This window comes from Glycine max, chromosome 18 (assembly GCF_000004515.6).
Source record: "Glycine max cultivar Williams 82 chromosome 18, Glycine_max_v4.0, whole genome shotgun sequence".
Classification (NCBI taxonomy): Eukaryota; Viridiplantae; Streptophyta; class Magnoliopsida; order Fabales; family Fabaceae; genus Glycine; species Glycine max.
In genome coordinates, this window is record NC_038254.2 from 37577631 (window position 1) to 37590212 (window position 12582).

The following is a 12582-nucleotide window of genomic DNA, read 5'->3' on the forward strand; positions in this document are numbered from 1 at the left end:
GCCTACACTAATTAATTAGTTAATTTGGTGTTCAAAACACTAATTTCTAAGGTTTTGACTAAACTTGTTTCTTTTTACAAAATTGTCATAAATTGGACGACTTACAACTCCTTACTTTAACTTTGGTTGACTATTTTTTACATTTGGAGGGCTAAGCCTAAATCAAATCACTCTAAAAACCTTTACTTCTATTTCTAATTTATGAAACCTACTACCAAATCGACTCATCATCCCAAATTAAATAGTACATAGTATAGGAAGATCTTTTATCTATACCAAATAAAACATTAGTTCTGATCGAATTCAAAATTTCTTTACCTTCAATTTTTTATCTATGAAACCTTTACTTAAAACTAAAAAAGATAACATAGATTTGGCCAACTTTTTTTACCCTTCACATACGCACACACACAAAAAAAAATGTTGTTCCTTTTATTGAATTTGTACCTATATATCTGGCTCAATCCTATAGCTTCCTCCTTGAGAAGGTAGGTTGGATTCATGTTACTTTTTTATGAAACCCAACCCTAAACAACTTGGTCACAAACAAGTTGATTTTGATTAAGTAAATTGGTTCTGAACATCTAAATTTTTTTTAAAATTTTTAAAACTGAGGTTTTAAATAAGCACAAAATACAATTTATGAAAAATCACCTTGAAGCTAGTCACTTAGCTGGCGCATCATGAAAGTGTTATGGTGATATTTGCTTAACAATAAGTACTTAATCTCAATAACTCAACAATGACATTCGAAGAAATCGAAATACGTTATGTAGGGGATGTCCTATAGTCAATGTGTGGAGGGCAATAGAAAGAATTGGAAACCTTAATCTGATGCTAAGTGTAGAGAGCGAGAGAGAGAATGGGAACTTAGTAACTCATGAAAGACTTTGAAGTCTGAACAAGTTAGGGAATGTGTTATCACTAATATTTGAACTTTTAAATATAAAATAATATTCTGAATTTTTCATAGTTCATGGTTAAGGAGACATCATTTCTTCTTGTCCCCAATTTTTTGGAAAAAATATTCTGAATTTTACAACTTACCACATATCCATAGAAAGATAAATCATAAAATCTTGATACATATAAAGCAAGCCTCTTATAAAATTAATATATTATAACAAATCCCTAGGTCATAGCACATCAACCATCCAATTTCAATTCCAAATAAAATCATGACTTTCCAATCACAGTCTATTCTCACATCATTCAAATGGTTGGACTGGGCACAAAAAACATTAAGAGTAAAAAAGTACACAATAAAATAGGATAGAACTTATCAGTTGATGATGTTTTTCGGTCGACAATCGTCAAGGCTATTTTTGGTTGATGCCAAGGCCATTTTTTGGCTGACATATGCTAGGTTTTTTGGTCGACATCAAGCTAGGGTTTTTGCCAAAGCCATTTTATGGATATTTTTTTGTTCAAATAGGCTAGGTTTTCGGTCAATGTTAGTCATTGCTATTTTTATGCTGACATCAGCTAAGTTTGTTTTCTGTTGATGGCAGCTGAGGGTTTGTTCAACTGACGTAGGCTAACCTTTTTCTCATCAACATTAGTAGGTGATTCTTTTTAACCGACGTCAAGCAAAAAAAATATCACCAGCCTATGTCATCCAAAAAAGTCCAAGCCGGCGTTTGCCAAAAAATTGCCCCAACTGACATCCGATCAAAAATAGTCTCGATTGATGTCGATAAAAAAAATTAATTGAAAATGACTTTCGAATCGTTCAAAAGTAAGTAAGACTTGGAAATTCCGTAGCACGGGATTAACTTAGGTCGAACTCAAAAATATGATTCAATATCATTCCTATGTTCATTCGCTTATAAATAGAAATGGGGAAATTTTTTTGAATAGTTTGTATGCGACTATAAAGGAATGCGAAAACACACAAAAACAGGGATGAATGCGGCGCAGCTTAGGCATTTGGATGCTTTCTGAATCACTGTATTTGGCGTATTTGGTTTGGCCGTTAGCATATCCAATGCGTGGATATATATCGCACACCTACACAAACACACCTACACCGGAGATATATATTAGTTATGGCTTTGTGTTCAGTTTTTCTCAATCTTCATCTTTTGCTTTTTGTTTGTTTGACCATAGAAGCGTTAGGTGTGGCAAAGCCTTCAGTAGCTAGTTAGCTTAGCCAGGAGATACTGGCAGAGCAAGAAGCTGATAGAGTGCATGGATTACCTGCGCAGCCTCTGGTGAAGTTCAACAATATGGTGGTTATATCACTGTCAATGAAACTCAAGGAATAGCACTGTTCTATTGGTTTTTCGAGGCCACTCACAAACCAGAACAAAAACCCATTCTCTTATGGCTCAATGGAGGTACTTTTTTTTTTAATAACCCAGCTCTTCATGTATATATTTATATTGCAATCATTTTTATTTAGTGTTCACTCTCATGACTAATACATGATAACTTAACGAAAGGTAAGGGTAATTTCTAGTGAATTTAGCTTTTAAATCTTATAGGCTGGTTTAGTCTTTATCTTTTAATTTTAACATGTATTAAAAGGAATAGAGAGAGATGAATTTGATGATAATTTATGGAAATGAATGGAAGATAGTAGTTATTTCACACTTAAATTATAGGGATGCTGATTGTAATCAGGCATTTAATTTTTCTTGATGTCAAGAATCACAAACTAGAAGGTCAGGAAGTGAGTGCAGCAGGAGTAAACATTGATAATCACATGAATGAAGGCAGTGGCTGGATTAACTCAGCTTAACAATGCAAAGCCTATTGCTGATTCCAGTTTTTCCAAGACTAAACCAGAAGATTCTTTGGACTCACAATTCAAACCGCCAGAAGCTTCACAACTAGTTTTTGTCTTCACTATTTTATTCTTGTTTGGTTGCTCAAATTAAATGTATTGTTCTAATTTTTTAACATTGCTATATTTCTTTGTAGGGGAAAACACACCCAACTCAATTTTTTTTGCTATTGATGTCCACCCCAACCCAATTATTTGTTTTTAAGCTGTATTAGCAGTGTGATTTGTTATATTTTGTGAAAACTTGGAATTTCATTCTGTAATTGTCTGTTTGTGTACTGGGCTGGTTTTATTGCAAAAGCAAAGGAGACACTCTCTTGTTTTGTAACTGCCTTTTCTCTCACTTTGGTGTCTAACAGATGAAAATGTATGTTTCTACCATTTTTGTTTGTTTTCAAAATTAATACACTAATTTCAATTGAACCTTTCTCTTTTATATTGGGATATGATTGATGTTTAATAGCTTTGTCACAGCTTAGAGGGCAATGCTGGTGCACTCACAAATTTTGAGGTCCTTGATTTCTTACGAGCTAAAGGAGCTTCAAAGGATCCAACCAGAGTTATTGCCAAAGTAGCGCAGTCTGAAGTAATGTTCTATTTGTTCCCCTACTATTGTTGGTTTGTCAATGTTCTGTTTGTTCCAGCATATCACAAGTAAAGTAAATTATATTGCTTAAAGGTTCTTGTGGCAAGTCACTTGCTTCTTTCCCTCGAGGTGAGTTTCTTTTTGTTCCAGCATATCACAATCCTTAGCATTTTGGCAACTATTTGTTCCAAGTGATCCCAGATTGGATCATTTCCTCCCTCCCCCTTCAAGATGATGATAATTCATAATATGAGGATTTTTACATTGGCGTTGTCTATGTTCTGTTTCTTTTTGTTCCCCATGATTGTATGTATTCCTTCACTATTGACATTGTTATTCTGTAAATTGTACAGGATGTTTCTACTCTACAGCAGTTGGAGGATTGAGATGCTATGAGAATCCAAAGAATAAGATTACTGCAGTACCTGCCGAGGAAGAGCAAATTTGGGGTGCATTCTTCAGGGTAACGAGATGACATGAGTTTAAATATAATTACCGGTGTTGCTCTCAGTTCTCTTTGCAGAATATTCTTTTCATTTGTTTAGAACAGAGAATCAGTGATCAGTCCCAACAGTAATATAAGGTTAATGTCAGTTGAGACTGCATTAGGTACAAATGGAAAATGTGAGGTCAGAGACAATAGAATAGGAGTTCATAAAAAGCCAACACATACAGCTAAATTTCACTAAACGGAAAGTGTAGTGTCCAAAATGAATGGGTTAGACTAATTTAAACTTAAATCTTCATATGACTTTTAAAAGTAATCTTAGAGCTTAAGAAGTTAGAGTTGAATATCCATTACATAACTAGGATTGCCAGTTGCAACTAAATTTCACCGAGGTAATGACATTGTATGTTCCTAAGAGTAAAATTATAATCTAAGCAAGTTCGGTTAGGCTCTCAAGTGGTTGACAAGTCTCGTTTAGGTGGTCTTTTTGGCCTTGGTTAACAAGAAAATCGGATGTTAGGTACAAAAATTGGAAAGCTCCACTACACATAATAGTGGTATTATTTATTTGAATATTTGTTTATGCATTCATGGTTAGTTTGCTTATTTTGACAGTGTGGCTCTCTCCATTTATGAACATTGAGACTTATATCTTATGAAACCAAAGCATTAATGTACCCAAGGCATTAAAAATTACAAGATCATGTCATATTTTCTTTGTAGGCTGAACATTCATACATGTCATTTTGCTAGTATAAGAAATATGTAAAACATATTAACAAATGCTAAAGATTTGGTTTATATGAATAATTTGTTCAATAGTGACCAAATTTTGCTATCTTTATAATTTCTTAGTCACTGTCTCCAGTCTATTGATTCTCTATTCAAGATCCATTAACCCCTCAATAAATTGCCTTGATTCATTTTTCCCATTTCCATCTCGATAGTCTTCCTCCAAAGCCTCCATCTCTTGGGTCAACAATGTCTTGAGAAGGATTTCCAAATTGAACAGTTTTCAAAGGAGAATTATAATGTTTGTTTTAAATGGGAATTGATGGAGAAAATAATTATAATGTTTGTTTTCAAGGTATCTAATATTTGATTAACTGAGCATGTTACTAATTTTAAGAAATAAGGCCACGGTAATACTGTCAAACTCTATCCTCTTCAGTATCATTGACGTTAAAGGCAACGTTAGCATTTTTTTTTCTTGCATTCTAGTTCCCTAAGTTGGCAATAAAGGTTGTAATTTGCTTATGCCATGTCGGTGTAGCATATGAAGATGTTATCCCACCTTATGGTACCTGGAGTTAGTTCCTAAAGTTGCATCTTTTAACCTATTTTTTCTTTAAAGAAAACTTTAATGTTGGAAGCAATCAATATAGTTATAATTTCTGCTGGCTGAGGTAACCATCACGAAGCTTAATGAGGAGAGGCGCAGGAACACTCAAGAAAAAAATTTACTGTTGTGGCAGGAGGAACTAGACAATTTGTTGTTCAGGTACTTCATTTTCTATCTCTCTCTGCTGTGTGTTTTTTCTCTCTGCAGAATTTCTCAAATTTCTCCATTGGGTGTTCATTCATGGCTTTTGGAAGATGCGATAAGCAATAAATATTTACTTATCTGATCGAGTTTTTTTACATGGTTGTATAACCCAACCCAATAGCATAGTGTGCAAACAGATTTTTTTTTTTAAAGTAAAAAAATGTTACAATGTGAAAAATGTTAGCTACACTTTTTATGCATAAAAAATAAAAAAAAAAGTATCAAAATTTTTATAATAACTCATAAGCTCGACTTAATCAACCAAATTATATCCATTTGATAGTGACACTTTCTGCATTCTGTTTCTAACATTCTTTCATTAAAAAAAAATATTTGAAGTCTTCTTGTAAGGCTGTAAAATAGAAGTGAAAAAAAAAATCACACATTGCTTTTACCTCTGGGCATAACCTACATGACGTCACACATTGCTGTCAGTGTGCGTGCTTGTTGCGAGCTGATTTTACTAGGAACACGAAACATATTCTCTTCTATATCATGATCATGATGCAAAAGCATTAGCATCAAGCACTATGCACCCCATGGAAAATGTCTTTTCTCTCTTTGTAGCCGCTAGAACTGATTTTATCCAATTTCTGGTGCAGTCTTTTGGCTGCAATTACATATGTCTATGGGCATATGATTCCATTTCACCAAAGTATATATATGCATATGCACACATTATTCCATTTTAATTATATAATAAAACATTACATATATAGTTCTGAGGCTTTTTTTTTTTGCATATGTAGTCATTTGAGCTTCTTGGATGGTATATCTACAATATGCTTCTTACATTCAACCTAATATTATTTCTTTCAAGCTATCTAAGTGAAATAAATGTTATCTCTCTTCAATCTTTTTAGGATAGTTTTGGAAGATTGCATGACAGGGGGGAAGGAAGCCCGAAAGCAAAATAGAACTTTGACTAAGCTTTTCCCAAATAAAATTACAATTCACATGCCACAGGTATATACAGGGGAATATTTGTAGGGTATTTTCCTCTCCTTATACTGTATTCATAGTATATTTCCTTGTATAAGATGAGGCTATTCATAATATATTTCCTGGTATAGGATGAGGCTCTACTAGCATCCTAGAAGCAGCAACTGGATCGAGAAGTTGAGACTCAAAATTAAAGGAAATTTACATCACTTGCACATAGTGAGTGCCTTGTGCTTGCTTGTTAATTTAATTCGTTGGCATAATTGAAAGGCATGTTTATTGCAACATCTACATATTTTCATGCAAAAACAGAGTTGGAGTGTAACTTCCCATTTTTTTTCATAAATAAATTTAAAATATTTTAGTAAAAATAATAAAAATAAATAAATAGAGTAAATAATAGGTCGTAAATGCCCCTAGCTATAAATAGCAACATGCTAGGTTTTTCAGACTGACTCCTCAGCCTCCTCTGCCTCTCATTTTCGTTTTTCCCCTTCTCCTCTCAAAACTCTTTCTTTTTCCCGCAGCCCACAAAACCTATCTCAGAAAAACGATGATCTCGGACTCATTCAATTTTTCGCAACCCAATTTCGAGCATTCTCACCGTTGGGAATTGTAAAATCATGTCTGAGCTTAGAGGAAAACCCTTCGCATTGTAACTTTTTATTTTCCTGCAGAAACCCAAAACTGTCTCGGTAAAACTACGATCATGGTGTCTTTAACCGTTGGATTTTCATGAAATTTGGATATGTTGCTCAAAATTCAATTTCGCACACTCTCACCGTTGGGATTTCCGAGATAATATTCATGGTGCGAGAAAAATGAATCGCATGAAGACAGTACAAGCGGAGGCTTCAATCTCTTCTCCGTTTCTCTGACGTTCGAGAATTCTATCGGAGCAGTCGGAGGAAAAACTTGAGGAATCTCAGGGAACCGCTATAGATGCCGCTATCGTTGTCGGAAGACACGTGAGTCCGCTTAGAGGTAAGGGATGAGTTATTCACAATTGGGAACTAGTGAGAACATGTGTAGGGATCCTTAGAGATATCAATTGGAATGGGTTTTTGGGTGTTTTTGCAATTTCATTTTATCCTTATAATTTTTACAGTGAATTATATATGTTTGACAAACCAATTGTTGTGAAATTGATATGCTATTGTGTTGAGCGTGAACCCTATAAATTGAGTACTTTTTCTAATTAATATGAATTGATAAAATAAAGTAAGGAGAAATTTAGAGAAAGATATTGATTTTGTATTTTCTCTTTTTCTTGCTATTTAGGTTTTTATATATAATTTAAAAAATTAATATCATAATTGAAACTGACCAAAGTGTTCATATAATTATTTAGAATTTGTGCATTGAAAGCTTACTTTGAAATTTGTGATTTAATATGATGTATGCTAGTTTATATATATAGAGGTAGTTATTTATATTAATAATTTATGCAAATAATATTGTAGAGTGTTATAGTATGATTCCAAAAATTATTAAGTGTTGGAATTTGAGAATATTATGGTTCAATTTTATGAACATGTGTATGTTGTACCTTATGAATATCATTGGGAATGTTATGAGATGGTTGATGTGATGTTATGAGATGTTAAAGTGTGGACATGATATTCGATTGTGAATAAGTGGATGTGTTAACATTTGATGTTACATTAATTATATCGTGAGCTATGAATTATACAATAACCCGACCAGAGTTTATGCGTAGTGTTAAAGAGAAAGTGTAGGTTCCTAGTTAGGAACCAATGTTAAATTGTAGCGCAATTGCGTTAAACATGTTTGAAATATGAGTGTGAGGTCGTGGTATTGTATAATTCATGAGCAGTGCTTATAAATGAAATATGTGATGAATTGTGGAATGATATGTTGCCTTGAGATTATAATATTGTTATTGAGATTGAGTAAAAGTGTAAAGTAGAACAAGTGTTGAATTGTGAGACATGTGAAAACATGTGATGGTGGATTGTGACATTCTGAGATGTGAAATTGTGAATGGGTTTTGGTTGTGAATAAGGTTTGGAAGATGGTGTTATTGTATCAATTGTGCAAGGACATTTGGTTTAGGTGGGTTTGTGAATTTTATTTTTTCTAAACCTTACCTTTGTCTATATTATCTCTCATCCATCTTTGATAACAATCCCATTCTAAGTTTTAATTCAAGGTTGACATTTTGCTTTAAATTTTCATTTTTTATTTATATTTAAGATAATGAGAAGTGAGTTAGTATCCCTTCTGGTCTTTATTTGATTATGTAATTTTTTGCAAATCTATATAGGAGAATTTAGACCGTTGATTTATTTGGTCTGTTTGTGAATCCTCCAATAAATTAGAAACTAAGACGATTCTAAAAGAACCATTGTAATATGTTTTAGAAACTAAGGCGGTTGTAAAAATAGTCGTCTTAATTTCTAAGACATACTACGATGATTCTTTTAAAACCGTCTTAGAATGTTAAACTTTCTAAGAGGCTTATTCAATAACCGTCTTAGAATTCGCATGTTGACTACACTATATTATGCCAGTTTAGCACATAGAACTGCCTTTATATCAATTAGATTCTAAGACGGTTGTTGGATAACCGTCTTAGAAAATGTTACTTTCTACTACGGTTCAAAAACCATCGTTGTAAATACATTGGGATATTACGACACTGGCATCTAAGACGGTTTAAAATCGTCGTAAAAGATCTTAAATAACCGACTTAAAAGACCATTATTGTAATAGTGTCTGTTCAAACAAGAGAGAACATCAATGAGTTCTTGACAAGTGTTAAACAGCATGGCCTGGCAAAAGCTGAGGTTCTGAACATATTAAACATTGGCCCAACTGCTGATTTTGAACTATACCTAGTAAGTATCAAAATTTTGATTTTCCAATTTATGTTACACCTAAGCATTTAGTTAGAAGTTTGTAGCTCTGTAATTTTTGAGCTGTGACCACATTGTCAACAAATTATTTAAATAAATACATAGGATTTGTATGTCTATCAAATTGATATAATGTATCAAATTTTAAAATTCAAAATTCAAATTTAAATTGAGATAGACTAAATTTAAACAATAGGGAGACATAAAAAACTTAAAAATAAATTAGTGTGAGATACTTGATATAGGAGAAGTTATGTAGCTTATCATGAAAAAGAGTGAGTAGTTCCTAATATTCTCTTGTTCAAGAGTGAATACTTTTATAAGGGTGAATTTATGCATCACAATATAACATGTTGGTTCCGAGTAAAATTTTAAAGTGAAACTTCCTCATCTTTGCATTCCAACATTAAAACGGTTGGGCTGGCCCATGTATTCCAACTTTAATAGATGTACATGTGTGATATTATAAAGTTGGAAAGCCTACACTACCCCTCTAAATCTACCCCAAAGTAACTTTTTAATAAAAATATTTATTTTTTATTTTAATATTATTTGTTAATTAATAGTATTACAAATAGTTGCATTGTTTCATTGAACATGATTTACGTCTTGGAGGAGGATAAATGCAATGCATATATAAATTTAACCTACACTTATTTTTAAGTTGTCAATTAAAAATCCCTTTTAATATAGCTTTTAAAATATTTATTGTTTCCTATTAAAAATATCTATTATTAAAATAAAAAATTAAAAAATTAAAAATATATATTATTAATAATAATAAAATATACTCACAGTTTATATACAAATTATTTTCTATTACTTTTTTTAATGCAAAGCTATATTAAAAGGCATAGATATTGCATTAGTTGGTACTTAGTATTTATATTGTTGTCTCACTTGACCAAATTTTATATATTGTTCACCAAACAAATAAAGTAAATTATATCTTCCCCCGCTATTGTTCGTTTGTATTCAATGTTCTGTTTGTTCCAGCATATCACAAGTAAAGTAAATTATATTGCTTAAAGGTTCTTTTGGCAAGTCACTTGCTTCTTTCGCTCGAGGTGAGTTTCTTTTTGTTCCAGCATATCACAATCCTCAGCATTTTGGCAGCTATTTGTTCCAAGTGATCTCAGATTGGATCATTTCCTCCCTCCCCTTCAAGATGATGATAATTCATAATATGAGGATTTTTAGATTGACGTTGTCTATGTTATGTTTCTTTTTGTTCCCCATGATTGTAAGTATTCCCTCACTATTGACATTGTTATTCTATAAATTGTACAGGATGTTTCTACTCTACAGCAGTTGGAGGATTGAGATGCTATGAGAATCCAAAGAATAAGATTACTGCAGTACCTGCTGAGGAAGAGGAAATCTGGGGTGCATTCTTCAAGGTAACAAGATGACATGAGTTTAAATATAATTATCGGTGTTGTTCTCAGTTCTCTTTGCAGAATATTATTTTCATCTGTTTAGAACAGAGAATCAGCGATCAGTCCCAACAATAATATAAGGTTAATGTCAGTTGAGACTGCATTTGGTACAAAGGGAAAATGTGAGGTCAGAGACAATAGAATAGGAGTTCATAAAAAGCCAACACATACAACTAAATTTCACTAAACGGAAAGTGTAGTGTCCAAAATGAATGGGTTAGACTAATTTAAACTTAAATCTTCATATCACTTTTGAAGGTAATCTTAGAGCTTAAGAAGTTAGAGTTGAACATCCATTATGTAACTAGGATTGCCAGTTGCAACAAAATTTCACCGAGGTAATAACATTGTAAGTTCCTAAGAGCAAAATTTCATCGAGTATTAGGTACAAAAATTGGAAAGCTCCACTACACATAAAAGTGGTATTATTTATTTCAATATTTGTTTCTGCATTCATGGTTAGTTTGCTTATTTTGACCGTGTGGCTCTCTCCATTTATGAACTTTGAGACTTATATCTTATGATATATATTGTCTGTTTGATGCGATGAACTATCAGGTGGAAGGGTCAGTAGTCCTTGCAGGCACAGAGTAAAAGATCCATTATCAAAAAGAGTACCGTGTGATGCATTATTGGAGTAATGTGTTTATGTGCTTGTGACGGTAAGGCTTACATGCGAGGCCATGTAAATACCTTTAATGATAACTATGAGAAGAGTGCGATTGGTACTAGAGTTTATTATGGTGTTCATTAGCTAGGATTTTCTTTATTTCTCTTGTACAGTTGTGCTTTCTAATGTAATAAAAGATATGCTTCTGGCTTGAGATTCTCTAATATTGATTCTATGCAAAGTGTGTTCGTATATGATGATTGGTAAGCTTCCAGCTAGTAATAATTTAAGGAAAAATAGTACTTGGACACTCATGTTATAGCAAGGCAAGGTTGAGGAGGGCAGATTCCAATGCCAAGGTGCATCCCTAATTACCAAACAGGTCATAGCCTTTCTAGTTAGGCTCTCAAATTGGCACCCTAGAATTGTCTTCTTATTAGAGGTGTTCATGTTAAACATATTTACCTACAGTTGAAGATGATATGTACATATTAAAGACATTTACCTACAGTTAGGAGATGTAAGTAGAAGTTAATGACTTTTACCTACACACTATACATAGTAGGTAAAACCTATAGTGATAGACAATTAGTCGTCATTATAGGCCTCCTCAAAGTTGACAGAAGAAACGTTCGTAGTGTGACACCCTCTACCCCTCACATATATACTAATAAGGAATAAAAAATTCAAATATTAATTAAAAGTATTTTTTAAAACATTTTTTTTACAAGTCTTTCAAAGGGGAAAAAGGTTCACATTCATTTTCTTTTACATCATATTCAAACTTGTCCAAATAAATAATAAAGTATTCTCGACTCAACAAGGTCGTCTAAGCTTCATACAATTAATATAGAACCTATATCCTAATGTCACATTTTATCAGAGCGTTGTGTTCCTCTGTCCTCTAGCATGAGATTCTTCATAGTCATCCACCTATTTTCTGCTCCCCCGAACACAAGTTCAAGATCATCACAGGATCCAAACACAACAACACACAGGGAGTGAGTTATCACATTCCTAGCTAATAGAGAAACAAGACAATTAAATATACATATTATATAAATGAGATACCACTTGCTTAAACATAGCTCACGTAACTTCACCACTTCGTCATTCAAAATTCACTTTTCAATCATCAATCACATTACACAATAATCCCACACTCCGATCAAGATATAATAACACATCAATTAGCAAGCATATGCAACAGTTATGCTAAGACTCAATCCTATATGCAATGTGGTAGCATGTTAGTGAAAAACCACCCTGGGGCGCTTAGGAGTACATAACAAGACACACCACACAATGGGTTTGCCAGGTCACTCTCACTAAGTAAGATCATAG

The 12582-nt window shown here is 33.0% G+C and overlaps 1 long non-coding RNA gene across 1 annotated transcript; it reads left to right on the forward strand.

The window, feature by feature from the left end:
* The first annotated feature begins 3451 nt into the window (after positions 1-3451).
* On the forward strand, positions 3452-11238 carry LOC121174004 (uncharacterized). Its single transcript, XR_005889660.1, has 3 exons — positions 3452-3503; positions 10480-10589; positions 11187-11238. It is a non-coding gene; the product is annotated as an uncharacterized lncRNA (long non-coding RNA).
* Positions 11239-12582: the final 1344 nt, after the last annotated feature.